We start from the raw sequence: 26,517 nt of genomic DNA, 5'->3' as shown, positions 1-26,517 counted from the left end.
ACAGTATCCATCAGTCTAAGGAAGTAGGGAGCGCCCTGAATGGGGCTGAATTATTGGGTCCTATGGGGCTTGCAACCCTGATTACTGCAGAAAACAACTTCCTAAGATCCATTCTAAATATACCAAGAACACTCCTGCGCTGGGATACTGGTGTAAAAGCAATTTCCAAAAAAGGCCAATCTTAGGTCGATTGAATATTGACACAGACTGATGTCCACCCTGGCTTTGGGTAGTTATTAATAGGCCTTCAAAGATATAGTTGCCCTGGATAAGGGAAACAAAATCAAATGGGTGACTTCTCTAAGGTCACTTGTAACTGATATTGGCCTAGGCGAGACCTAGGGTATGGAGCCTCCAACGAAACAACTGTCAAACGGCACGCCATAAAGAACTTTATTGGGCTCATGTAATGGGGCACAGAGGTACATGATAAGAGATAAGGTTCTCTCACTGTGGACTTTATGGACCTCAAGTACAACTGAAGGTTCAAAGCATTGCTGGACTACATATCCGTACCGATAGCTAGGAAACTGTATCTATAATTTCGGGTTGGCACCTTACCTATGATGTTGTTCTGCCAAAAGTGGAAGGAAGTGACAGGTTATGGGACCAGGTGCCTGGTCTGCTTAACCACAGATGAGACATTCTTAACCTACTTTTTCTTTTGCCATGCCACGCTTGCCCCTGGAAGAGGGCACGCCTGCCCCCTCACCACAACAACACTCAAAGCCCCTGTCGCAACCAACAGCCCCAGTCAGTTACGCCTCCCAAACCCACCCCTCCCCATACCCCGGAGACAATGGAGGTAATAAACGAGCGCCTCACATGCATAGAAAAACAACTCAACTCCCTCTTACCTCTGTCCCCGACTCACCTCTCAACCATAACTAAAAACCTGTCCCTACTTCACAGCCAATTCAACACTATCATCCATGCCATCAACAAAATCCTTCTCAACACCATTGCGCCCTCCTCCCCCTCCAAAACATCCAATACTCCCCTCCCTCTCAAACACCAGTAAGCCACCTCAACAGCCTAATCTCAAGACACCCAGCTGGTGCTCCTCCCCTCGCAACTCCCAATCCATCAGACCAAAAAGAACGACCCCTGATATGTCTCCGAGAGAGGCATTGACACTCGCTAAAACCTATGACCCCAGAGAAACCCTAACCCCCCCTTCTCACATCCAAGTAATCACCGGTATAGGTAGAGACAACCCCCCAACCTAGGCCCACTAAACATCCCTCCCAACACACAACCATCCCCCAAGCTCCCCCCTCCCAAGCCCATTCCAACAGCAACATGGTAAACTGCATGCTTATAAATTGCAGATCAGCAGCCAAGCACGCTATAGAGCTGACTGATGCCATACTGAGTAACAACACAGACATTGCATTCCTCACCGAAACCTGGCTCAATAAAATATCTTACCCGCTCCTTGACCTCCTAGTCCCCCCTGGCTTCTCCATCATTAAAAAAGACAGAATTGACCAACGTGGTGGCGGCATTGCCATTATCCACAAGAACATCATCAACAGAGCTGAACTCAAAACTCACTCCTCAACCTTCAAATATCTTAACACCATCATAACATGCCTAAACAACAAAACAACAAAATGCCATCTCATCTACCACCCCCCAGGAAATTCTACGGCGTTCAGTGACCAAATCTCGGACCTACTAACTCAGTGTTCCCTAGCAAACTCTGACAACATCATCCTGGGTGACTTTAACCTCCCTTGGAACAATGAAAATGACACTGCTATACAGTACCTAAATTTACTCCTTCTCACAAACAAGCTCACCCAACACTGCAAGGGTCAATCCTACAACAAGGACTCTACCTTAGATGCTATCATAGCCAGAAACAAAACTATAACCATAAATACCATTCTCCCAATAGACTGGTCAGATCACCACATCATCCATTTCAGTATCAACCAAACAGTAGCCCCCCCCCCAATCAAGTCTCAAATCACCCACCAATGGACCAGAAATGTCAAAGACATCCCCCTCCCTGCCCTTCAAGAAACCATAACATCACTGCTCCCAACCTGTATGGTCAAACTCAACACGGTCGATCTCACCACTCTGTACAACAAAACTATGACAACTGCCCTTGACCAACTACCCCCCCTAAAACTTAAAAGAGCTAGAGACATCCACTCCCGAGCCTGGTTCAATAACGACCTTAACTCAGAGCGAAGAAAAGTAAGAGACGCTGAGAGACTCTGGAGAGGGAACCCATCCACTATCAACCTCTCCCAACTCAGGAAAGAACGCAGTAACTACAAAAAACACATAATCAAGGAGAAAGCCTCCTTCTTCCGGAATGCACTAGACAAAGCGAAGAACCGCCCCAAAGAACTTTTCAACATCATCCAGAGAAAGACCTCCAAGCCCACCAAAGCTAACCCCCACTGCCTCCAAACTTCACTGTAACAACCTGGTTAAATTCTTCGATGACAAAATCTCCAATATTGAGCTTTCCCTAGACCACCACCCTCAATCACAACACAGTAAATCCGCACCCCTAATGAAACCTGTCCCATCCCCTACCCACAACACGCTCACGGAAGTCGAGACCGCGCCTCCAACGACCCCCAAAGCCACCCCTCACCCTAGCCCCCCATTCCCTCCCAAGCTATGGAAAGACTTCAACCCTCTCTCTGCATTGTACATTTCTAATGTGATTGCTAACTCCAAACCCTCCAACCATTTCGCAGACCCTTTACTCGCCACCTTAGCCAAGAACCACAATCTCACCCTAACCCCACTGTGGACAAAGATTATCAACAGCTCTCTAAATAACGGCCTGATGCCTGACTGCCTTAAACTAGGCCAAGTCACCACCCCCCTTCTAAAAATACCTGAGGCCGACCCAAATTATCTCAAAAATTTTAGGCCCATCACCAACCTCCCTTTCCTAGCCAAAATCCTGGACAAATGTGTTCTCTCCCAACACCTGGAATCCAACAACCTACTCGACTCACACCAATCTGGGTTCAGAAAGGGATGCAGCACAGAAACCGCTATACTAAGAATTACAGACAACATTCACAACTCCCTTGACTCCAACAAATGCTGCCTACTTGTCCTCCTCGACCTATCAGCTGCTTTTGACACGGTTGATCACAACCTACTCTTAGACGCGATACAAAAACGCGTCGGATCTGATGGCAATGTCCTAAAATGGTTCTCCTAATTTCTACATAACTGCTCACAACTCATAAAAATCAAAAACTCAATGTCTGACACCTCCCCCTCAACTCGAGGTGTTCACGGCTCAGTCCTCTTCCCCACACTCTAACATTTACATGGAACCACTCACTGCCATTCTAAAACAAGTAAGCATTGACCACCATCTCTATGCTGACACCCAGCTGTACCTCGAAGTCTCTTCCATCAATGACATCTTCCGCCTAAACTCCACTCTTTCAAAAGTAGAACATTGGCTAACTCTCAACCACCTCAAACTCAACCAAGAAAAAAACGAAATTCTTGTCTTCTCAAATCACGAGCAACCTGCTCAGATCCAAGAATGGCTAAACAACCTTACCTCTCTAAACTGCAAACCCACTCCAGCAAACTCAGTCAGATCACTAGGGATCTCTCTAGACCCAAGCCTCAACATGGGTTCCCACATCAAATGCAAGGCAAAAGGAGCCCTCTACAAATTAAACTCCTCAACAAAATCAAACCTTTCATAGCCCCAATTACCTAAAAACTGCAACCCAATCTCTAGTTCTATCCAGACTTGACTTTTGTAATGCCATTCTAACCGGGACAGCAGGAACACACACACAGCCCCCTTGAGAGCCACCCTAAACGCAGCAGCAGGAATGGTGTCAGGGACCAGGAAATTTGACCACATCACCCCTACTTTACAGGCCCTAAAATGGCTACCCATTCTGCACCTTCAATACAGCCTGCCTCACACATAAAGCCTTGCACACAGGCAAACCGGAGTACTTCGCTGCTAAACTCACAAAAGCTGGTCAAACAAGAAACCTAAGAAGCTCTAACGCACTCCTCTTAATCCCCCCAAAAAGACATAAACAAAAAGCCCTCTCCTGCTCTTTCTCTGGGAATTCCCCAAAAATCTGGTACTCTCTCCCTACTCACATCAGGACGAACCCCTCTTTCACGATCTTCAAGAGACAACTAAAATAATTTCTCCTCAACCGCCATCTCTATGCATCCGGACAACGACCTTGTTCCTCTTGGTCCACAATATCCTTGTTGATTCTCACTGTATTTTATTGCTCATATTTTCACTTTTATGTATGCTGTAAAGCGCTCTGATACCCCCGGGTCTTGTAAGCGCTATATAAAACTTAGAAAAGAAAAAAAAATATTTGCAGACAACTTGGCTTGAAACAGTGTTATACTGCCTTCAGGCTGCTGAGTTTTAAAACAAATGAAGCAACAGTGTGCGCAGTAGCCAAATTTCTTCATTGGAGTTGAACCATTTGTTCAAACACTATGGGCCATATGTATCAAGCTAATTAGCATCCGCAAAGGCCGAAATTCTGCGAATTTCGGCCTTTGCGAATGCTAATTAGACAAACATGTTTGATGCAAAATAAGGAATTTTGCGATTGCACTTAAGGAATCGCAAATTTTGCGATTCCTTAAATGCAATGTATCAAACAAAAAATATTCAAAAAATGCCATTAAGGATTCGCAAATTACCACCAACTTCTAGTTGGTGGTAATTTGCGAATTCTTTTCAAAAAGCTTCTTTCCAAAAAACAAAAGGTGCCATATGACGCCCATACATGCCTTTAGGGCATGTATGTGCGCCATATGCCCCCAAATGTCTTTTTCAGGGGTGCAGCAGGGTGTTCTTGAGACACCCCTGCACCCCTGGAAAAATTCCTAATTTGCGATTAGCAAATTGCTAATCGCAAATTGCCCCTTCATTCCTATGGGCCTCCTGGCCCTTAGAAATGAATGGGTAAATTGCGAATAGCAATTAGCTAATCGCAAATTAGGAATGGTAAGGAATCGCTATTATATAGCGATTTTGTACATACATACCGTTTTGCGAATTCCAAATAGCGATTCCTTAAAATTCGCTATTTGGAATTCGCAAAACGGAAGTATGATACATATGGCCCTATGTCCCCACAGTAGCCTGTCGCATTCAGTGCCTTAAGTTGACATCTAGGGTCATACAGCCTAAATCTATGTTTTATATGTGCCCCTAATGATTAGAATTGCTTGTTCTGGTTTCCAACATACATCATATATATTTGCTATCACGTTTCTTAAATGAATCTATTTTAAATTGTCTACCTGTTAGCCTGTCAGAGTCCTTGGGGCTATGCACCTAAAAGCCATGCACCAAGGGGGCTCTTCTACACTTATGTGTTTTTATCTGGTTTGATGTTTTGCGTTGTACTTCACTGGTCCCGAACAGATGGTCTTATGTGCAAAAACCTCAAACCAGTCATCTGACATGCTATGCAAAGATCTACCTGTGAGCCCAAGAATGCTCTTTAAAGTTTTTTGGACTGTTGGAAAGTGGGTTATTGGTTGGGGCAAATGTAGGTCTGCCACTGGCAATAAGGCCAGTACTAACACATGATAGGACTCGGCATAGGTCTTAGAAAATTATTCCTATGCTCAACCCTTGGTAACGTGTCTGCAAGCAGACAGGCTTAACTTCAAACACAGGTATGCAAAGCATTTAAAAACACAATTTTTGTAAATAATTAAGACACAATACAAAATAAAAATCCGACACCAATTTATAAAAATAGGTAATATTTTTATGTTTTTAATGACACCAAAACGAAAAAAATCTACTGTAGGGAACCAGAGATATTAATTTTTAAAGATTAGTCACTTTCTAGTGCTTAGAAACCAACAGTGCCCCTTTTAGTCATTTCGTTGTCTCTGACCTTTAGAAACTATTCTGGAGAATATCTCACCACTGTGTTGTGCTGCCTTCTCCAGCAGGCGGGTCCAGTTAGAACTCCTTCCTGAAGTTCTGCTTGCGGGTCCAAAACTATCCAACACACAATCCAAGGTTCTAGAATCTCCAAGAGGGTCCTTGAAAGTGTGAAACTTCTATTCCGCAATCCACTTGTACAACACCTTTACAAATTCACTGGTACTCCAGGAAGGGAATTCTTTGTGGGGCTGTCCAGGTAAGCTCTGTTAACCTGTAACTTGCAGGGAGTTCCACTCTTGAGGCCTTTGGCAGCAAGGTAATCCACAGGGCTGCAGTTTCACTTGATGCAGTCTTCAAAGGTCAGGCCTTAGAAATCTTTGCGCAGCAAAACTTCTCAGCAGGGCACTTCTTGCTTCAGTAAGTCTCAAGCAGTAGATCTGGAGGGCTCTGCCCCTCTCAGATACTTATTCAAAATGATCTGGGTCAAGCACCAGGTCACTTCTGACCAATAAGAGCAGGGCAACTTCTCATAGTCATAGTTATGACCACATCCAATAGAGTGTGGCATTATTTTGTCCCAGAGTGCACCAATCTTCCAAATCCATAATGGCTGATTTTCCAGCAAGGAGGTAAGAGCTGGCTAAACACACCCCCAGTGAAGGTTTAATTCCAGGGACTCTCCCCCTACCATCTACACACACCTTCCTTAAGCCTAGCCCTGACTCTGGGTCAAGAATGTCAGAGTGAAACTGAAACCCAGGCCTGTCTTTGAAGCGCATGGTTTACAACTCCACCCCTGGCCTGGCATTCCTATAGACCAGCAAACAGCCCTCCCAGCAGAGTGATTAACCCTAGGGGTTCTTCATCACCTCTTCAAAGCAGCCTGGCTAATCCACTTAACTCTGACCAATCAGGGCAGACCACTGGAAGGCTGAATTTGGACTTACAAACAAGAAAGTCTTATGACTTCTTGTATGTACACTTTAGGAGAAATTTAACAATATAATATTGTTGGATTTACTACTACCATTCTGGGAAGTCTTTGAATGGTCCGGCTAGTCCTCTCCTATCAATATTTATTCATCAACAACTTCCTACCATGTTAGCCTATGGGCCATGGGGTTTGCAATGGGGAAAATGGCTTGGGCCAGTTTTCTAGCACCAGGGTTTATAAAAACATATTTTATAAGTATATCCCTTATTTCTACAGGACCCCCACCCCTATGCAACTAGGGAAGACTTTAGGGGTTATGAATCTGCAGAAATATTGCAGATCCTCCTTACCAAGTGCTTCTAGCATTAAAGTCGAATTTGAGCATCACTTTAAAACAATGTGAGGAGTGAAATGTGAAATTTCACTTTACCCAGGCATATTGAAACTCATTTTATAAGGGTGTACCTTATAGGTAACTGACCCCCCACCCCTGGGATACCTAGGGGTGACCCTGGGGGTCACTAATATGCAAAAACATTATAGGTTTTCCATTTTTAAGTGCCCCTACTACCAACGTCGAGTTTGGGCACAATTTACTGTTTAAAAGCAGTCCTGACAACCAGTGCTGCTTTTAAACTGCCCTCAGGCTTCAGCACTGCACACATGCTAGTGCAGAAAATCTGCTGGCCTCTAAACTGCCATGCCCCAGGATACTGGAGACTTCTAGGTAGTTTCAATCCCCTGCCCTATTATATACTAGGGGCTTATGGGGTAGGTCATGCCAATTACATGGTTACCCCACCATACCATAGTGTACCCTAATGTATTTTGGGTGTCTTAACTGTATTCTAATGTGTTCCTTTCAGCTTGGCACTGGTCCTGGGCCTGGTTAAACAGAGCCGAGGGTCAGTCAGAGTCAGTTACCACCAGTTCCAGTCAGCAAAAAGTTAGGGGGTGCCCAGGGCACAGGATGACTTTGCAACAAGGACCCACATTGTCTTCCGTGAACTTTTGCTGATTTGAATCTAGGTCAACTATCTCTCCCTCTGAAAACTCACAAGTAGGAACATGCATCTTTTATGTGCTTTTCTCACAAATATATGATATAGCCAAATGTCAGTGTGTCTAGACCGCTTATCTTTTAACCTTTGTTACCCATATGAAATGTTTCATTGAATGTTTTATTTTTATTGATTTTATCTATGCTTTTATGGTGCATAACCAAAAGCAAGAACTTCTGATGATGGTTTTTTGTTTAAGGACCGTAATATTGATTTTATTGCCACTTGTTTTTGCCACAATTTTTGGAGCCTTCGTACGTTCCATTTGCTCTCTGATATGTGTTGCTTTGATATTTTATGACGTTTTTTAGGTAGGGGATTGAAGGTGCCTGATGACCTAAAGTTTGTTGTATTTCATTGATAATTATATCACAGTTGTCCAGTCAGTATTTGCCATTTTGTTTTTTTGAGGTGTAAGCCTCTGGAGGATTTCCAAGTTGTACATCTCTGCGTATACACTGAGCCCATTTTATTCTCTTCATCAGCTGCCTGCATTCATCACTATTCTCAGATCTTTTGGCTTGCTGGTACTATTTTTTGTGGAAGTGGAAAGAGGGAAATGATCACACTCATGGTGGGTTGGAATTTCGAAGTACTCTAGGGACTTTAAAACGTCAGGGTGTTTATTCCCTTGAAGAATTTTGGAAAATTTGGAGCTGCTGATTTGTTTTTTAGGGTGGGTTGGATGGACTTGAGACTTTGGGCCATATGTATGACCACATTTTCCCAAAGACACATAATGGGTAAAACCCACTGATACATCTGGCCCTTTGTTTTGTAAGTAGAGTGCAAAGGATGATGCCACTGCCTGCTAAGGTGGGGGCTGTAAGTGCTCTTCACAGGTGACGCAGGTTGAAGTTGCCAAAAATTATGACTTCATAGTTGGCATATTCTCAAAGCACAGATTCTGGAGATTCGCGTAATTCAGTCAACCTTTCAACTTGTACTGGTTCAAAACACCTGAAATAAACATTGGCCAGAAGTATCTTTGGCTGCTGGTAATTTACGTGCAGGCTGTCCAAAGTGACTAATTGAATCATTTTATTGTGTGCTTCAGTCTATTTTAGTTTCAGTTCTAAGCTCATGCTTGCATATTGGTAGGCCACCTGAGGGCCTCCTAAAGATGTTTGTTTTTATTGCTGCCTGGTGTACTTCAGGGAATCCAGGAATTGTTGTAGGACTTGTTGACCAGGTCTCCTGAAGACAAAATAGGTTGCCACACTTTATGGACAGGTTTTCAGGTAAAGATTTAAGTAATTTTGACAGCCCAGTGATGTTTCATGATATTATCTTTATGTTTTGCTTTCTTTCTGGGATTATCTACGGTGGGTGTCTGTTTATGATCGGGGTAGTTTTGGGTGTCACTCAAGAGGGTTGACGACAACCAACCCCAATCTTTTTCATGTTTTTTCTATTTGGGCTCCAGAGCAATTCTCCTGGTTGAGCCCATTCTGTTCAGTAGCAGCTGCTACCAACCAGGGATGGTGTTGTGGGTGGAGAAGGGGAACAAGGGAGGTGGGGAATAATTTAAAAAAATGCACTTACCTCTTTACCGCCTCTTTTTCTCTATCCTCCTCTCTGCAGGAAGCACACAGCTACCCTGAATCCCCTGCCCAATCATAACGCTGCCATTGCACCATTGTGATTGATCTGAGCACAGTTGCTCGGTGCTCAGACAGTGACTTGCAGGCTGTGCATGTTCTCCGTCCAGGCTGTAATACAGCCTGCGTGGAGAACATGCAGAGTATGCATGGCGCTTTGGCTGGCCCGAGACGGTTGGCCAAAGCATCATGCACACTTTAGGTGCTGCCACCTCTCCTCCCCCTGTGACAAGGGGAGCCCAGCCCTTCCCCCATGGCTTCAGCTGCAAGCTGAATTAAAATAATAAAATGATAATAACAAATGTTATTATAATTTTATTTTTTGTATTTAGCTTGCAGCTAAAGCAGTGGAGCGACTCTCCTCTGCCTTAGCGGAGGAGCCACAACTGGTTCTGTTTGAATAAAATCATGAAATTTGCAACTTATTATAGGGCAGGATTAGTTGTGAATGTCCTGCCCCTCTTAGAATGCTGTGTGGGTGTGCTTGTGTCCTTACCGGCTCTCCCTTTCCCTTCAATAAGTGCAGGCACTTAGGTGCCTCCAGTTTCATGATCTTGGTGTCCCACTCCTCAAAGGTCAATTTTCTTGTCAAGATTTCTGCTGCTAGTGGGGGACTTTTTAGTGTTAGTATAGCTTATTTTCTTCCGTGCTTGCTGTTTGCTAGGATTCTAAATTCTACCCCCAGGATGTCTTTCATGGTTATGCTTGATAAAATCGGAATGATTTTAAAAAGTTGCAGCAAATTTGATCTATTTAAGATGTCATGTTCAATCAATCAGGGAATTGTAAGCGCGCTACTCACCTGTGAGGGTCTCAAGGCGCTGAGGGGGAGGGGTATGTAGATCCGTTCAGTCGAAGAGCAAGGTCTTGAGAGCCTGCTTGAAGGTGTCCAGGGAGGAAGCGCATCTGATGTCTGTCGCTAGTTCATTCTAGGTCTAGGCCGCAATGTGAGAGAATGATCTTCCCCTGCTCTGGCTCTGTGGATACGTGGGGTTTCAGCAAGTGCGAGGTTGGCAGATCAGAGGTTTCTATTGGGTACGTGGAAGTTTATTCTGTCGTTGAGGTATTTGGGTCCGTTGTTATGTAGGCATTTGTAGGCATGAGTGAGGAGCTTGAAGGTGACTCTCTTCTCCACAGGGAGCCAGTGGAGTCTCCGTAGGTGCTGGCTTATGTGTGCGTGCCGGGGGATGCCGAGGACGAGTCTGGCCGCGGTGTTCTGTATTGTCTGGAGTTTGTGTAGTAGGGACTTGTTCGAACTGGGGGCCTCTAGTTGGCAATGGTATACACCTTTGTCCAAATAGGGACCCTTGCTTCTAAGTCAGGACAAGGGGATTACACTCCCAGATAACCCCTGCTCACCCCCTTGGTAGCTTGGCACGAGCAGACAGGCTTTTCTCGGAGGCAGTGTGTTAAGCATTTGTGAATATACACAGTAATACAGTGAAACCACTACAGATGGACACCACACAGGTTTTATAAAAATAAGTATTCTTTATATAGACTTAACACAAGACCACAAACAACAAAAATCCACAATACTGTACTTAAAGTTGCTTTAAAGATGGTAAAAGTTACTTAGTTCAAGAAGGTGATAAATGCGACACAGTTCTCACAAAAGTACCTGGATGCGTAACGCAAAACAAACAAAAGGCTCGCAGAGGGAGAGATGCGTCGGTTCCGTGCTTCGGGGGAGATGATGCATCGTGCCTCAATGCTTGCGCAGAGTAGGGGATGCGTCTTGATCCTTACCGGAGCGGAGATGATGCTTAGATTCTTGTCCTGCGACCTGGTTGCGATGCGCAAGATGGCACCGCGATGCGACAATCCGGATGCGATATGATAAGATGACGCTCTTGATGCGACGATGTGAAGACGATGCGTGCATGCCTGGTGGGGTGCCGAGAACTCTGTAGCTTTGGAGCCGCGACAGGCCCTGCGACACGCTTCTCCGGCGATGCGATGGCGACCTTGCGGCGGCGACACGCTTCTCTGGTGATGCGATGGCAACAGCTGCGACACGCTTCTCTCGATGTGTTAATCGAACGTTAATCTTTGGAATCAGCAATGGTGGCCATCCATTCTGGGTATAGCTCCCACGCCAAAAACCCTGGTCAAAAATTGTGGGGTCTGGATGGATGCCTCCCTGAACTTCCAGGATCATACCAGGAAAGTCGCTGGTACCTGTCTTGGCTTGCTGCGGGGTTTCAAGCCCCTTCTGAAAATCTTTGATCCCACTACTCGTCAGCTGGTTATACAGGCTACTATTCTTTCACGCCTCGACTATGCCAGCTCGCTCCTACTCGGGGCCAATCAGGCCGAAATATGTCGGCTACAACATGTTAAAAATGCTGCCGCAAGAGCGCTGGTAGGCCTTCCACGATTCTGCCCTGCCGCTGACACTATTCGTAAACTGCACTGGCTCCCGATGAAGAGTAGAATACAATTTAAGGTGCTGTGCCTTTCTTTTAAAATTGTGAAATCTGCCCACCCCAGTCTGTTGAGCAATCTGCTCACTCTGTATGTTCCTAAACGTAGGCTACGATCGGCAGGCCGGCAGTTGGTCGCTGTCCCCCGGGTTAAGCGCAGCCGGGCGGGAGGGCGTTCCTACCGCTACCTGGCGGCCAGGCTGTGGAACTCTTCGCCGGAGCAGATCCGTGTTCTGGACTGCTTACTTGCGTTCAGGAAAGCTGTCAAAACTTTTCTTAATGCATCAGTTTAACCCACTGTTGTTCCGCTGGTGTTTTGTTTTCCGATCACTGTGCGTCTCTTACTCTGTAGCTAAAGCGCCGGGACGCCCCTTTCCTGGGGCAGCTGCGCGCTATTCAAGCTACGCTAACATAACATAACATGTGTTGCGCTTCCAGCTTCACACAACACGCAGGTGTCTGCTGACAGGATTCCCAGCAAGAAAACTCTGAGGGGAGCTGGAGGTGAAGTCTTTTGTCCCTGAGACTTCAGCAGGAGGCAAGCACAAGTTCAAGCCCTTGGAGTAATATTCTGCAAGATGATGAAAGTTCTGTAAAAGTTCCTTCTCCTTTCCTTGGCAATAAAGAAATCACTACAGGCCAACCCAGCAAACAGCACACTGGCAGAGGGGCAGTCCAAACTCCTGCAGCTTCCTTGGTTCTTCTCCTTGGCAAAAGGTTAGTCTTGTTCCCAGAAGTGATCTAAAGTTCTTGGGTCTGGGTCCCAATATTTATACTACTTTACTATTTGTTCTCTGAAGGCAGAGAAGCCTCTGCCTAGTCCGAACCAGTTCTGGAGAACTGTTTACATGACTCATTCTTTCCTTTCACAGTGCAGGGCAGAAACATCAGACGACCCACAGGAGGTGAAGCCAGCATTGTGGAGGGAAGGCACAGCCCTGGAGCACTTTGTTGACATGATTCCTTCTCTCCTTTCACAGTGCCGGGCAGAGACATCAGACACACCACAGGAGGTGGAGCCAGCATTGTGGAAGGAAGGCCCAGCCCTATTCAGATCCCAGGTGCAACTCCTCCCTTCCATCTAGATGCAGATCTCTCTATTCACCACTGGGCTGACTCATCCTGTCTCCAGGAATCCCCCAGCCCTGTCACACAAACTCCAGACAAGGAATACACAACCTAGCAGAGGCAGGCTTGGATAGTTAGACAAGAAAATACCTGCTTTCTAAAAGTGGCATTTTCAAACACATATTGTTAAAACCAACCTTACTAAAAGGTGCATTTTATAATTCTGAGTTCAGGCATACTAAATTTGAATTTCTACCATGTTCCCTGAGTCAGTTAGGATTATAAAATGTAATAATCTAACTCTGCCCATTCTGGCCTATGGAGAACAGATAGCCTTTCAATAGTGAAAAATGAAAATGGCTGTAATTCACTATTAGAAAATGCTGCACACACCAGGGCATGTCCTTTTTTTTTTGTCCTCATACGCCAAAAGGATATTCTCAGAGTAACAGATCCATGCCACCCACTACGCAGCGGAGAGGCCCCTCCTTAAACTCTGAAGATCTTGATGGATGCACTTTCTGCAGATACCCACAGGATACCAGAAGGTACCGAAGAGGATGAATTCAATTCAGTTCATCTATCTTCCCAGGCCCTCAAACTGATCTTAGGGTAACTCATTCTGCAAAAAGGCATAATCATTGGACAAGAACGTTTACATCCTATCCAGCCATTCAATACAGGGAATCGGCTTTGTAACAAAAACGGCCCCCAGGGCCCAAAACCGGTCCCCACCCTTGCGGCCGACCGGGGGATTGCCCGGTGCCCGCAATGGCCAGTCCGGGCCTGCAGGGAATCCAAAAATGCTTCCTTCTCTTCCATACCACCTTATCTAAGTTAAGTGTATACTTAATTGCCTTAATCCAATCTAGGTATGGAGGAGCACTATCTTTAACCCAGAGTTTGCATATTTCTCTGCGTGCCAAAATGATTAAATATAAAGAAAATGTATTTATGTCTTGAGGAAGTTCCTCATAATTGCAAAAAATTCCAAAAAAACAAGCGATATACTAACCTGTATATCAAAATTAAACAGCTTTTTCATACCTTCTTCTACCATGGGCCAGAAATTGCTTAGAACGGGACAAGTTAAAAACATATGAAGGTCATCAGCTTTTTCCTGCTTACACTTTGAGCAACAGGGAGTAGGACCTTTAGAAAATTTAGCCAGCCTAGCAGGAGACCAATATACTCTGTGAAGAGAAAAAAGATGGTTGCGCTCTAAATTGGCGGGAGAGACTGTGGTATATAGTAGGTCAAAGGATACTTGCCATAATTCCTGCAACTCAGCATCCGGAACTTGGTCTCCCCATAGTTGAGCAGGCAAAGAGAAGTCTCCATCTTCCGCTTCAAAAATAGTCCAATACAGAATTGATGTTTTTATCTGCCTGGTCTTCCTCAGCAGGAGTTCCTCCAACGCTGTCTTGACGCCAATTTCGACTGTAATGGCCTGACTCCAGCTCTTGATTTGTAAATATTTGAACTTGGATAAGTTATTGTTCGTCAGAGTACAGATCTCATCCCAACTTAACAACACACCTTCTGCCATTAGCTGACCCCAAGATTTTAAATTAGCCTCCAAGAGAGGGGTAACCAATGAATCTTTAGTCCACTCTGGAGAGCTAGGTGATTCCCAAATTGGAGCCATGGCCGAGTAATATGGGATGCTCAGCGATCTTCTTACCCTAGCCCAGACGTAAGCCATATCTCTCAGCATCTTTAAACGAACCTTCTTAAAAAACGCGGATCCACGAATTTCAGCAGGAAACCCTGAGCCCCTCCTTGAATTCCTGATATCATCGTCTGAAACATAATACCTGTTTCTGACCTATCTGAAGTATCAAATAGCATTATCCCCGCCTTCATTAGCAAAGTCCAGGCATACAAATTCAGATCTGGAGCAAAAAGCCCTCCTTTGATTTTCTTTCTTCGCAGCTTCTTCCATGCGATCCTTATGCCCTTTGAGGCCCATACAAAGGAGTTCCATTTAGCTTGAATTTTCCTTAGCTTGGCTTCTTTAAAGGCTAACAGAATATTCTGGATTAGGAATATTAAATTGGGGAGCAGCATCATATTAATGATATTGACTCTCCCGATTAAAGTCAGAGGAAGAAGTGACCAACTTCTCAAAGATTCAGCAGACTCTCTCTCAATTTTCACCAAATTTCTGTCAGACAATTGTTCTATATCCTGCGTGATTTGTACCCCCAGGTATCTTATTTTGTGTTTTAAAATTGAAATTGGAATTGACGTCGTTATATTCCAGGTCATACATTCAGACTTGGATTGATTAATCTGGTACTTGGATATTTGCCCAAACTGAACGGCGGCACTGTAAATAAGGGGGATCACTTTAATTGGATCTGAAGGAAATAGCATCACGTCGTCCGCATAGAGTGACACTTTTTTCTCCCAGTTCTTATATTTGTATGGTGGAATACGCTGATCTATGTATATATCAAAAAGCAGGGGTGAAAGAGGACACCCCTGTCTTGTACCTCTATTGATTTTTATAGGTGCTGAAAGACTACCATTTATCAAAACTCTTGCTATTGGGGCATGGTAAAATGCGGATATGGATCTACAGAAATTCCTGCCCAAATTGCATCTTTCCAGAACTTTAGCCAAGTATATCCAATTTAACCGATCAAATGCCTTAGTGGCATCTAGTGTTATGATCGCCATCGGAAGTTTGTGTTGGGAAGCAAGATCAATTGCCCCCACTAAAGCTTGCGTCAGGTCTTGTATGGACCGCCCCCTGACAAATCCCTTTTGATCCGGATGTAATAATCTGTCAGCTACCCCATTTAATCTCTCTGCTAATATTTTGGCCAAGAATTTATAATCCAAATTAAGCAGAGAGTTAGGTCTGTAGGAATCACACTGGGAGGGCGATTTAAGGGGTTTAAGAACAAGAACGACCGTAGCCTCATCCCAAGAAGAAGGGATTTTACCTCCTTCCTCAAAAATGAATGCAAAAAGCATCTGAAGAACGGGGGAAATTACTGGAGCTAATGCTTTATAAAGCTCGGCGGGTAACCCGTCCGGGCCCGGGGCCTTACTTCTTTTAGCTGACTCTATTGCCCCAACTATTTCTTTCAAACTGATTTCTCTGTTTAAATTCTCAGATGCCTGATCATCAATTTGCCTGACTGCATATTGTTCAAGCCATGCATGGATTAAATCATCCTGTGGAGCTAAGTCTTCCTTATATACTTGATCAAAATGTTTGAAAAAGGCTTCCTCTATATCAGCAATGTTTTCTGAGATCGCACCCGTGTTGCCCAGCTGAACTCCTTTAATTGTGTTCCTTTTTTGCTCCTTTTTAGCCTTCCAAGCTAATAGCTTACCACTGGCTTGCCCATATTCAAAATGGGCGTGAGAGCTAGCCTGCCATCGCTTTGTAAGTCTGTCGTCCAGAATCTCTACGAGTTGTGATTTACATACTGACAATTCTTCTCGAATATTAGCTTCTGCTGCTAAATTTGGATCTGATAGGTCGCGTTCAAATGTGGTGATCTTTAACTCAATCTCAGAAATCTTTGCCCTGTATATTTTATGCCTGGAAGACTGAATGGCCAATACTATCCCTCTCAAAAAAGCTTTATACGAGTCCCAAACAACGGGAAGTGAGCTGTCCCCAAATTATTCTCCCAAAAAACTTTTGACTCTGACGTCAATCTCTCTAGTACCTCCTCCTCCAACAGGATACTCCTATCCATAGTCCATCTTTTATTACTCTGCGAGCCCGATAGTTTCAAGACTAAAGAAACTGCCGAGTGATCTGAGATATGTGCTCCTAGATGTTTTACTTCATGTGCAACCTCACAAAGCTGATCTGAAATTAGAAAAAAATCTAATCTAGACTTATGGCACAGCTTCTTATTGTGAAAAGTGAATTCTCTTTTTGTACCCCATTTCTCCCTCCATTTATCCTTCCAGCCGAACTGACATATTGCATTTATTAATAGGGATCTTGTTTTAGGGTTATGCGTAGTCTCAAATTTATATGATTTATCTATTTGTGAATCCAGAACTAGATTGAAATCCCCTGCTAAAATTAAAGGATCATCAAAGTCTAAGAGCTCAACCAACAGTTCTCTGAGAGGGAGCGGATCGTCTAAATTCGGCCCATAATATCCTTCTAATGTAAATTTATAGGAGTGGTATTTTATCTTTGCTATAACCCATCTCCCTTTTTTATCGACTCTTGATTCTAGTACTGTAATAGCAGGGTTTAACTTAATCAAAATAGCAAAACCCTTAATAGTACTTTGCTGTGATGTGCTTATAACATGCTGAATCCATTTTTTACTGCTACAGATTTCCCTTAACTCATGCTCCGTAGAATGAGTCTCTTGCACAATAAAAATATGCTCAGGCGCATCTTTCAAATATTGAAATACCCTCTCTCTTCTGTGTTTAACCCTTAAGCCATTTAAATTCCATTTCAGAACCTACATATAGAGCTGCGGGGCTATCCTATCCTGTGACATATTTTCCCTAGTAGGCGTAAACGATTAGGTATCCTATTTGGCGATTTGGACATTTTTTTTCCCCACATGCTCCCCACCCAGTGCCCTTTCCCTCCCCTACTCTGTACAACCCAAAACCCCCCCGTGCTCCCCTGGAGAACCCCCCTCCTTCTTCTTGGCCTCCCTCAAGGCCTTGAGGCTCCATCCTCACATATGCGGATGAACTATATATTTCAATGGAAACTAATAAAGAATAAAGGAAACAAAAAAAGGAAACGCAAAGGAAAGCGAAAGTTCAGCTGTTTACGAGAACCAATCTTGGGAGAACAATGAGCCAGATTGTTAATTCGTTAATCCCTTAGTCCCTCTCCCCTGGTTCCCCTCTGCTATCCACTGTAACTAGTTGGAGATACTCTTCTGCCTCCTCAACCCTTTTAAAAACTCTCAATTTGTTTTTATACATTATTTTTAGAGATGCCGGAAATTTCTATTGAGCAGTGGCGCCGAGTTGCCTAAAGGGATCTAATAATTTGCCAAGCTCCCACTGTCTGGATGCTGTGATCGAGGATACATCTGACCTAATCTGGAAAGTAATTCCTTCAGCTGATAAGGAACTGCTTTTAAGCGCCTTATTGAGTATCTCATCCTTTAAGATATAGGTCAGGAAGTGAACTAGTATCTTCCTGGGTCTAGTTTTATTGGGATTTTGCCTAAACGGATCCCTATGAACTCGTTGAATGTCCCTCATCAGATCTTCTTCTGAGATTTCGACTTCAGTTGTTTGCTTAATATGCTTAACAACAAACTCCTTAATGTTACTTCCTTCTGCCCCTTCCGGAACTTTCAGAAATCGCAGATTATTTCTCCTTTGCGCATTTTCTAGCGACTCCATTTTCTCCTGGTACCCCTGTTCTCGCTGTCGTAGATCGTCTATTTTCTTCGTGTGTTGTAATGCAAGTGTTTTTAGATCAGAAACTGTGGACTCTAATTCAGTGGTTCTAGCCGCTAAGGAATCAAACTTTTCTTCAAGCTTCTCACAAAATAGTTTTATTTCTTGCTGGTTCTTCTGCAAAGCCACAAACCCATTTTTTACCTCGCGGCTCAAAGACTGAAGCATTAACAAAACAGATTGATCGCTGAGCGCAGTCTCAGCAGCCTTGTCCTCAGACTCAGAAGAGATAGTGATAATATCACTTGCTGATATAACTGAAGGATCCATCCCAGAATTATGAATAGGTGTTAACTCGTCATTATCAGATCTTTCTAAGATACTGTCTTGCACCCTAGGCTCATTGTCGGCCATCTCTAGACTCTGCATCCTAGAAATCCTTGAAGACTCTACTTGCTCTGAATCTTGATCTTGTTCTACCTGACCCAAAAGATGATACCTATTGGGAGTATAGAGAGCCTCTGGAAACTCTAATGCAGAACCTCCGACTGAAGGTTTAAGTTGCAATACTGCGGGAATTGCTTTAAAATAAGACTTTAATGAGGGTGGTGGTTTAACCTTAATAGCGGCCTTCTGAGCTTTAGAATTATTTTTTTTGCCAGTCTTCTTGGAAAATTTAGCCTTGGATTTAGCTAATGCCGGTGGTGAAATATCCGTCAGTCCACCTCCACTCCCTTGTTTTCTTCCTTTGCTTCTTAGCGTGTATCCGGAAGCCTGGCTCCCTTGTGACTGACTACCTGACATACAAAATACAGCTTCTCCAGCCGCTCTTCTTGCCTTGCCTGTGTTCCCAATATTTATCAAGTTATTTTGAAGACCTTCCCTAGTGCATTGTGGGTTAGATAGTCTTTGCTGCTTGAAACCGAAATCTCTCCCAAGATACGAAATCCTAGATGCTGCTCTTCCTCTTCTGACTTCAGAGGCCGCTTTTGCCCACCGCACAACCCCTCCTTCAACGATATTAATGTTATGTCCTCTCACCTTGTTATTACGGGATTGTGAATGTGAGGTTCCGTTTGTGGCGGCTTTCGACGCGTCGGGGCTTTGCACCTTATCCAGGTCCGGGTCCAGCTTGGCAGCTTGGCGGGGTTAAAGATATCCTACCCCCCTGGCGAAACCTCCACTGACTTCAACAGAGTACAGCAAAGTACCGCAGAAGAGCTGAGCGGCATACTCGGCAAAGACCCGCCGGCAGCTCTGCAGCCTTGTCCCGCCTCTGAGTCCGCCTCTGAGTCAGCGCGAACCCAACCGCTGCCGAACATGTAGCGTTTCAACTCAAAATCTCACGAATAAAAGAAATTCAACTTATAAGCAAAGTCAGTGGTTTCCCTTTTCACCTCCTATAGTTCCATGTAAGAGCTCATACGCACGACGCAATCAACCGGACACCCGAGCCTCCCGGAGCCTCCCGACTAGCCAAAGCTGCTAGCCGCCATGTTCTCCGCACACCAGGGCATGTCCTACCTTATACTTACAATGCACCCTGCCCTTGGGCCTACCATAGGGGTGTCTGATATGAAGAAAAGGGAAGGTTTAGGGACTGGTAGTGGGTGCACTTGCCAAATCGACTTGGCAGTCACAGACTGCACACAGGCCTTGCAATGGCAGGCCTGAGACACACTTTACAAGCTGCTTCTGTGGGTGCCACAACCAGTGCTACAAGCCCACCAGCAGCATTTGATTTAGAAGCCCTGGGCACACATGGTGCACTGTACTAGGGTCTGACAAGTAAATCAAATAACCCAAACATGGAGTCACTAATCAGTACATCAATTTAACATAAGGAGCACTTGCAGTGTGGCACTGAATAGCAATGGCACAGTGCCTAAAACATCTAACCAGCAGAACATATCAAAAACAAGAGGCAATCAGTAAAAAATGGAAGGGAGACTCACGCCAATGATGCCAAGTCTAACAAGACTTGTTAATGCCGGCGTAGAGAGCCTTTCCATAGTCCAGTCTGCTGGTGGTGAGTGCGTGGGTGACTGTCTTCCTTGACTCCGGGGGGGATCCATTTGAAGGTCTTTCGAAGGATGCGGAGGGTGTTGAAGCAGCTGGAGGTGACAGCGTTGACCTGTCGGTTGATGGTGAGTGATGAATCGAGTACGAGGCTGAGGTTTTGGGTGTGGTCTGAGATGAATATTGCTGGGTGAGGATCAATTTTGCCGGCATAGGAGTTTCAAATTGCCATTCTGGATTATTTGTGTGTAGGAAGAGACACCATCCTGCACATAAACAATCATTCTCCCCAACACAGGCACCTTAGCACTAACGTGCAAGGGTGCCTGCATTGGCACTAGCCAACTTAGCGAGTGCTAGGGGAAACGCAGTGGTGTGTTTAATTCTGCAGTTTTTTAACTGAAGGAGCGCAGCGTTAGCAATTTTGGAGCTGACCCGTGTGCCACCAGTTCAATAGGCAATCTAAAAGGCACACAAATGAAACTGGAAGAACAATTGGCTGGTGACATGGTTTTTCTCTGGGTTGGGGACTTTAACTGCACTTTGTGCCGATGGAGTACTGTCGGGGTTTGTGGTTTAGGAGATGGTAAGGAAGATGCGCCAACTCACTTCTCTCATTCCAAACTGGGAGCCTAGTTGAATGATCTTGTCTCCCAATTTGTCCTCTCGTATGCTAATGAACCATGCCACCCCACTAAACCCTTTCGACCTACCTTTAATGGAAGAGGTTGTTCCTCAATAATTGATTACACTCTTCTTTCATCCAGGTATTCAGGGGTAATATCTAATTGGGACATATTGGATGTCGCTTTAAGCGACCATTATCCAATTGCTTTGACCCTAAAAATAAATCCTGACAATATACCGTGTAAATCAGATCAAATTGTCCATAATCCACCATTAAAACTCGCTAGTACAAATGGATACATCGTAAAATGGGACAAAGTGGTCCCGGTTGACTTTAACACCATAGTTAAAAAAAACTATGAGGATATCCAGGTATGTTTAGAGCCCACCGAGGATCCTCAACTAGTTATAAATTCCTTTATTAAAATCACAATAGAAATTAAAAAAAATGCTGTTAAGGACATCTAAACAGACATCCTATGAGAAAAAAGGCTGGTTTAATGGATCATGTACTAAAGCTCTGGAAAAACTAAAAGACACCTTACATGCCACCCCAAGGTCACAGGAAAAAATTTGGTTAGCACGGTGTGCTTATCGAGCAGTTCTAACAAATAGGCAGAAAAAACTTAAGTTGAAAGCATGGCAGGTCCTAGAGGATGCCAGCGATCAAAGGGACAATACTGCGTTCTGGAAGGCAGTAAATGCCCCATTTCTACTAAATAACCAGACTGATAAAATTGACTTGGCGATTCCGGGCGAGACATGGGTCTCACACTTTAGCAGCCTATATGATAAACCACAAAGTCCAGGTCTAGGGACAATAACAAAGATGTCTGATTTGAATGTACCAACCGGGCAAATACAATCTAGGGCATTTCCGTTAGGCATTATCTTTGAATGTAATGAAGTTTTGGTGGCTTTAAAGGAAAGCACGTCGGGAAAGGCTCCTGGTCCTGACGGTGTCCCGATTGATGTATATAAATCAATGATCGACCTTTGGGCACCATTATTAACCAATGTTCTTAATTCATCTATTTTAACTGGTTTTATTCCTAGCTGGCCAGAGGCCATAGTAGTGCCAATATTTAAGAAAGGTGACAGGAATGATCCTTCCTGTTACCATCCTATTTCACTACTTGACGCCCTAATTAAGGTGGCCAGGAGAATTATTTTAAATAGGATGCAGGTATGGATTGAAGAACGTCATGTAGTGTCAAAATTACAATATGGTTTTAGAGTAGGCAAGGGGACCATAGAACAAAGCCTAAATTTAGCCTTAAAAACTGCCAAATATACACAGGCAAAAAAGGGCAATCTCTATGTCACCTTTGTGGATCTCAGCTCCGCCTTCGATTACGTTGATCATGAGCTACTTTGGGCGACCCTTTCGGACATTGGCGTAGACAAACAAATTATTTTATTTATAAAGGAACTTTATAGAGGAGCGGGAGCCCGGGTCAGATTTGGAAAAGGGGGCGAGTGCTCCGAAATTTTTTATATTCGTAGAGGGGTAAGACAGGGGTGCATCCTAGCTCCCCTGCTCTTTACCCTCCACATCAATGCAGTAGGTGACCATCTTAACAAAGTCTATCATGACTATCAGACTATTAATGGGACCCCAATCCCTATCCTGCTTTACGTGGATGATGCTGCAATTATGTCGCAAACATGCATAGGCCTACAACGGGCAGTGGGGAAGTTTACTGATTTTATGAAACGTGGGGGTCTAAAAGTAAACACCTCCAAAACATTCACCATGTCCTGTGGAAATGGGCCCAGAAATAAGCAATGTTCCATTCATTTGGAAGGCAGACAACTAGAGAATATCGATAGCTTTTCTTACCTGGGAGTTAATTTCCATACAAGGGGCACCTGGCAAGCGGCTCTATCAGCAAGGGGCACCGGGTTATCTAGGGCAATTGGAGCGCTTATTAATTTTTCACGTAAACTAGGAGGAAGGCCGGTTAGGCCCCTCTTACAGATCTATAGGGCCAAATGTATATCTACTGGCACCTATGGATCTGGGCTATGGGGGATCGCACCTGCAGAAAGTCTGCAATGTATTGAGAATCGTTTCCTCCGATATTTGCTTGCCGTTCCCCGGGGGACCCCTACATATGTGCTATATAGAGAACTAGGTCTCACTTACATCCTTGACATTATACGTTCCGCACCTATCTTACTGTGGCACAAAGTCTGGGTAAAACAAGAAACCGGCTTTAACAGGGAAGTCATCAGGGAGTGTCTTCATTTGGCTGGGGCTAACAACATCAGGTGGCTAAAGTACATTAAAATCTTGTTAAACGACATCAGGCATCCAGAATTCTTTTACCATCCAGAAAATCTGATTACCCTGCCCAGAGCCACTTTAAAAAGAAATGGCGTTGTTGCACATGGACAATCAAAGACGGTCTGCTGAAACGCGCCGGGATGCCCCCGGGTAAGCTGAGCGCGCTACAAGTTTCATATAATAATAATAATAATAATAATAATAATAATAAGAGCATGGTCGTAGAATATTTAGGTAACACTGATAGCGAAAGGTTACAAACGTATTTTATCATAGAACCTTCTCCTTATATTCGCATGCTCTTGACCCGTTTTCGCACTGATACATTCTACAGACTAATAACATTCCCGAACTCTAATAACTGGAGTAGTAACTTGATGAGCTGTCCCTGTGATCACATTTCCCCTCAGTCTAGCATTAATTGCTTGTTATTTTGTAGGTTTTTGGACACCCGAGTAGATTTTTGAAACCCCTACTACGATCCTGGGGCATACGTACCTGCAGGGTGGCCTTTCACAGACTGAAAACTTTAGAACCCCCCTATGTTATTAAAGCAGTATCCTCCTATTTAATAACAGTCGTTAAAGCTAGGGCCTCTATGCAGCCTTAGAAGATCATCTAAAAATTAGACAGAGCTGAAAACGCCATGAAAATGTCACGATTTGTTTAAATTCAACATTCCCTGAGTGAATTATCCCAGTACTGTATTGTTTTTATGTTGTTTCTTTAAAAAAAGTGTACTTTAAGGCTTTTTTATCATGATGTTTTTTTAATTCTGTATGCTTTTATGAACTTGATAATACATTTCGAATAAAGCTTAATGAAATGAAATTAAAAACTGAAGGAGCGCAGCGTTAGCAATTGTGGAGCTGACCCGTGTGCCACCAGTTCATTGTATATATGCCCATTCCTTTTGTCAACTTTGGAAAATCGAGCACATGTTGGTTTTCCAATTTCAGCTATGCAAGCACTTTTTCGTCCTGTTCCAGGACATCAAGTTTGTTGACCATCTTGGTGATTGACGTTGCTAAGGCATGAATCAGATGCAGTTGTAATTCTAATTTTTCTGACTGCCAAGTCAAAGCATTTATCGTTGCAACCAGGGTGAAGTTGATTGACCCTAATAAGTTCCCTGCTTGCTGATGGGTTGGGAGCCAGACTGGACTGATTTACTCTACCTGCCCCGGCTCCCAATTTGACTGTGTTCTGAGATGTTGTTGTTCATTCCTTAGGCCGTGGAGTGGCTTTGATGCTTCTTCTGCAGGTGTGTCACATTCTGTCGGCGCTCATGTGTGTGCTGTAGAGTAAATAGTTCCTTATGTCAGGGATCCCAATCGACTCCAACTTGCTCCCCCTTAATCTAAAGTTCCTTCTATAGTGCTCAATCAAAGCACATTGTTCTTGTGAGCCCCGGGTTTGTACTTATGCACCTGTGAAAATGTTGTAAATAAAGTAGTGGGTGGAAGGTGCACAGTGAAGGGGATGCAATGGATTCTCGAAGCCTATGGGTACTAATGGGGCTGACTCCCCCTTTTTGATTAGTTATAGAGGATTGAGCTGCTGCCTTTGTTATAGATTTTGGTTCCATTAGTTTGCCATCTGATGACAGTTCAATAATTGAGTTGTCCGCTCTCGGCTGGGGGCAAGATGAGTTGCATCTGCGGCGCGGAGTAGGGAGAGGCGCAGGCATGGGCTTCATGAGTGCTAGCAAAGTCGGCTATTAGTTCTTCACCTGGGCTATGGAACTAAGGTAGATTTTTCCTTGAAAAATAACTATTGGTTTATCTGCGCTTTCTTAATTGTGTTTTCTTTGTTTAAGGGACTTACGGGCACATGCATCAACGATAATTGCATTCGCAAATGGTGCGAATCGCAATTTTCGGCCGTTTGCGAATGCAATTATCAAAATTGCAATGCATCATGTATTTCGCAATTTTAGGAATCGCAATCATGTTGCGATTTCTGAAATTGCGATTGCATTTCAGAAATCGCAATTTCAGATTTCTGAAATGCAATGCATGATCATTTTTAAATTGCGAATTTTCAATTTGGAATATGTAAATTAGCATGAGGTTGAACCTCGTGCTAATTTACCAAAAACCTTCAAACATGCACAAAAATGCATTTTTGAAAGTTGCATTTTACACACACACATGTCCTTGGGACATGTGTGTGTGTATATTGCAGTTAAGTTTAATTTCAGGGGTGCAGGGAGGGGTTCTTTGGACCCCCCCTGCACCCTTGAAATTGCATTTTCAATTTGCGATTCGCAAATTGAAATTCGCAAATTATAAATGCCTTCCCAGAGGCCCATAGGAATCAATGGGAAGGGTTTTCCTTAATTGCGATTCGCAAATTGTGAATCGCAATTAAGGAAAAATACCGAATCGCTAAAGAGAATGCAAATTAATCATGCATTGCCGTTTGTGAATCCTTAATTGCGATTCCTTAATTTTCGCAATTAAGGATTCGCAAACGGCAACATTGATGCATGTGGCCATTAGACACCGATGAAATGTTTATCCTGATGATTGAATTACTGTGTTTATGATAAGTGGATTGTTCGTCAGTTTGTTGTTGTACTGAGTTTCTGTGTTCTGCCCAAGTAAGTTGTCAGCATTGTTAGTTTCACTTTCAGTCTGAGTTCTATTTGGCTTCGGCATGCCTCGCAGAGAAGGGTGGGCGAGTTGGCGGAGTGGCACTAAGTGGAATTCCATGGAGTTGCCTAAAAACTCCGTGGGATTCCACTCCGCTCCGCCCTATGCATGCTGCAGACCTGGAGGGTTCCTGACCTCCAGACTGCCACCAAGTTTACGGCTTACCTCAGTCTGCCGTGGCTGTGATTGGCGGTATTTCTCCAGTCCTTCCTGGGCCCTAATGAAAGTGAAACCGCTTCTCTGCAGGACTAGCGAAGACTGGGCATGCCCACACATGGGGATTGGAGACATTAACCAGAGGCCATATGTATCAAGCAAATTAGCATTCGCAAAGGCTGCGAATGCTAATTTGCTAAATGGTATGTATGAAACATTATTGCTGCAAAATAAGGAATCGCAAAATTTGCCATTCCTTATTTTGCGATTGCACTTAAGGAATCGCAAATTGTGCGATTCCTTAAATGCAATGTATCAAAGAAAATATAATTCAAAAATGCCCATAAGGATTCGCAAATTACCATCAACTTCTAGTTGGTGGCAAGTTGCGAATTCTTTTAAAAAATATATA

Source organism: Lissotriton helveticus, chromosome 9, assembly GCF_964261635.1.
Source record: "Lissotriton helveticus chromosome 9, aLisHel1.1, whole genome shotgun sequence".
NCBI classification, from domain to species: domain Eukaryota; kingdom Metazoa; phylum Chordata; class Amphibia; order Caudata; family Salamandridae; genus Lissotriton; species Lissotriton helveticus.
The sequence above is the reverse complement of the archived record's forward strand: the minus strand, read 5'-3'. Positions refer to the sequence as shown.